General features: G+C 36.4%; 1 long non-coding RNA gene across 1 annotated transcript in view; it reads right to left on the bottom strand.

Annotated features, from left to right (window-relative positions):
• Positions 1-687: 687 nt before the first annotated feature.
• LOC102008759 overlaps positions 688-3,287 on the bottom strand; it is a 6,644-nt gene continuing 4,044 nt past the window's right edge. The window contains exon 4 of the long non-coding RNA XR_261539.1: positions 688-1,425. This is a non-coding gene — a long non-coding RNA (uncharacterized LOC102008759). The remainder of the gene's footprint in view (positions 1,426-3,287) is intronic.

Consider the following 3,287-nt stretch of genomic DNA (forward strand, 5'->3'; position numbering starts at 1 on the left):
AGTAGTTATAGGAGCACCTAGAATCCAGGTGCTGGAAATGCTGGATTCCTTTCTCCTCTTCTTTTTCTTTTCTTATTTTTTCTTTTCTTCTAAAAAAAGACTTCTGCTCTGAAACTTCTTTTCCTCTAAAAAAGAATTTCTGCTCTGGAACAGAATTATTCAATTCTTGAAGGAATATACTGGACTTCTGAGATCCTCTCAAACTGTTTGGCCTCACAGAGAGGACGAATTCACATTGTATTTGGCATGTGGGCGTGTCAAATATTGTTATATTTACCAGTTACACTAAGAAGTGTTTTAAAATTCATGATAATTTACAGAGAGGGATCACCTATTTGAAGTCCCTATGGTCAGGAGGAAGAAGGCTTCATGAAAATGTAAGGAGTTGACCCAAGCCACCTATGTTAGAATCAGAAAAGTCACTCAACTACATCTGCTCTTCTTTACTGATGATATTGTATCTGCAGTGGGAAGAGGAATCTAAGATTTAGGAAGCGTTAGCAGATGAAGCTTCCTATAACTAAACTGATCTTTAAAAGAATGTTAATGTTCTGCAATTAAAATCATGTCTTTTGAAAAGCAATAATTATGCACAGTAATATCCTGAGTGAACGCAAAAAAAATGATAATCACAAGAAAAATTTTTACTTTGTTACCAATAGCGAGATTGGTAACAAAGACTCGCTATTTTTATTTAACACTGTCCAGAGATTATTCTTTGTTACTTACAATTACCCAAATTCATACGTCTGGGGAACAAAGACTCTGCCCTCTCTTTGGAGGACAGAAAATAGAGAAAATGTGGAGTGTGCAAACTGATACGAATTCTTAAATCGCTGAATTCTCAGGCAAAGGCACGCTCGGGAACCTGTCAGTTCTCCAGAGCTGACGAGACTTCCCGATGCGCAGAGGTGGTGAGCATTTCACACTGTGGTCCTCAAAGCCCGCCCTACACCACTACCTACAGCAGGACATCCACCGATGTGGCCAAAGTAATCAGTCAGTCGGTTTCTGATCCTATTTGTGGAGCTGACCACCCTTTTTCTGTGTGTTGAAGCTACATTTTTATTCGTTCAACTACAGTCAGAACTTGGTGTACACACTGAGGATTTCTTAAGGTAATCCTTTAGCCACCCCGTCTTCTGGATGCCTAGCTCTTCCCCTGTCTCTCTCTCCTGCCAGAGGCCCGATGAGGTCTGTGTGTTCACCATCTCTGAAGCTTCAACATGTTGGAAACACAGCAGCACTAGAGCTGAAGGAGCATCAGGGAAGGTCCCGTGGCTTCTTTTCTTTCTTCCTCCAAATGAAAGGACGGAGCACAGCTGTTGATATATGACTTGCTTTCTTTCCATTCAATGTGTATCTGCTTCAGCAACAGCCTTTCTCCTTTAAGCTGTAGATCGCTCTCTCTTGTTCTACGTCTCTCTGTCATGAAGAAGAAGTTTGAAGTTCATGAAAGTGCTTTTTGTAGAGACTCAAATTTAGGCAGCTTCATTTGCTTAAAAGCGTAAAAAACTTGCTGTGCGTGGTGGCTGTAATCCCAGTACTCGGGAGGCTGAGGCAGGAGGATTGCTGTGAGTTTGAGGCTAGCCTGGGCTACAAAGTGAGCTGAAGGCTACCCTCAACTGCATAGCAAGACCCTGCCTCAAAAAGACAAAAAATAAATAAAAAATAAAAAACAGAAAGAACTAATGATTTTAGACTTGCTTAATGACCAAATATTTGAAAATTCTTTAAAATAAATTTGAATTTGAGTATACGCTTTTCTTTCTCTTTCATTTACTTTTAATCTTTTTTTATCTTTTTGTTTTTAGTTGATTTCTAATGCTACCTGATTGAAGTAATTTTTTATATCAGCAATCTACTTTGATAATTATCTTGTGTTTACTAATAGGTTGCTTTATAAAATATAATAGGGGTACATAAATTATTTTGCTCATCTGCTTCCATTATATATAATAAACATCTCTAGAGTATATTCTTCTGTGCTTACATAGTTTGTACAAATTTTGGCTTTTATTTTTATTCTAGTGGCATCTTCTTAAATTATTCATCTAAATTTTTGGTGGAATTATCTCAAAACTCATGAAGGAAATTTAACAGTTATTTCAATTTTTCCTATTTGTAAGATGGTCTACCCTTTCTAGAATAAATTATCATTTTTAACATTTTTTTTCTTAGAACCTTTAAATGCTTGATTTTATAATAATTCCTGAGCATTTTCTCTCTCTGGCACTTTTCCACATAGGTGAGAAAAGTAGGGCAGTACACTTAAACATTTTCAAAAATAAATGAGGAAAGCATAACTCCAAATACAAGATTTTTTGTTTTGTCTTCCAAGGCTTATGAAAAGTTTCTAAATTAAGATTTTTGACCAATTTGTAATTTGATTGTTATATCAACTAATAAATCAATTGGTAGCACTTTAACATGTTTAAACTCTTCTTTCCAATCATTAAATTCCAAATTTATTTCCCAGAAATGAAGGGTCTGCCTCTCACAGTGTTTATGCCAGATTAGTTTATACTTAGTTAATGACGGCGGGCATGTACTTGTTTCCTGCCAGGGATTTTACACTATTGTTTCTTTGCCGTTATCTACAATTTTAAGAAAATTTTACATCCAAAAAAAAGCTAAAACCCTACAGTTCTAAGTGAGTTTATAAATCACCTTTCATTCATGTTGTTTGGGATTTATTTTAAAGGGTACCAAAGAAGAGCTTACATTACATAGTCCTTATGGTTTTTTTCCTTTTGTATTGTTTGGAAGAAAAAGCACATAATCACAAAATGTACTTAAATTCAAAAATACTTGAACTGCTTTGATCACTAGAGAGTTTAGAATATATATGTGTGCTTATTTATTTGATCATATAACTCTGAGTGTCTGTACATTTGATGATCTGTCTACACACACACGCACAGTTATTTCATGATGCTGTCTGTGAGTCACACAGAGACGGCCTCTGGCTAAGTGGATCCCTTCAGTCAGCTCATAACTTGCCCTATTTGAAAGTTTTGTTTCACAAGATGCAAAAGGAGAGTTAAAAAGGCAACGGATATAGCTCATTGGCACAGGCACCTGCCTGGTAAACATAAGACCCTGAGTTCAATTCCCAGTACCAAAAAAAAAAAAAAAGAAAAGAAAAGAAAGGAGAGATCACAGCAGTAAATTGACCCTCCTTCCCTTGGTCAGAATAGTAGACAAGTGGATGTTGTTTTCATGTCCAATCAGGGAATAAATCCTTCAATTAAAAAAGGGCAGGGCTGGGGATTTAGCTCAGCGGC

Source organism: Chinchilla lanigera, unplaced genomic scaffold (genome assembly GCF_000276665.1).
Source record: "Chinchilla lanigera isolate Chin_1 unplaced genomic scaffold, ChiLan1.0 scaffold00031, whole genome shotgun sequence".
NCBI lineage: Eukaryota > Metazoa > Chordata > Mammalia > Rodentia > Chinchillidae > Chinchilla > Chinchilla lanigera.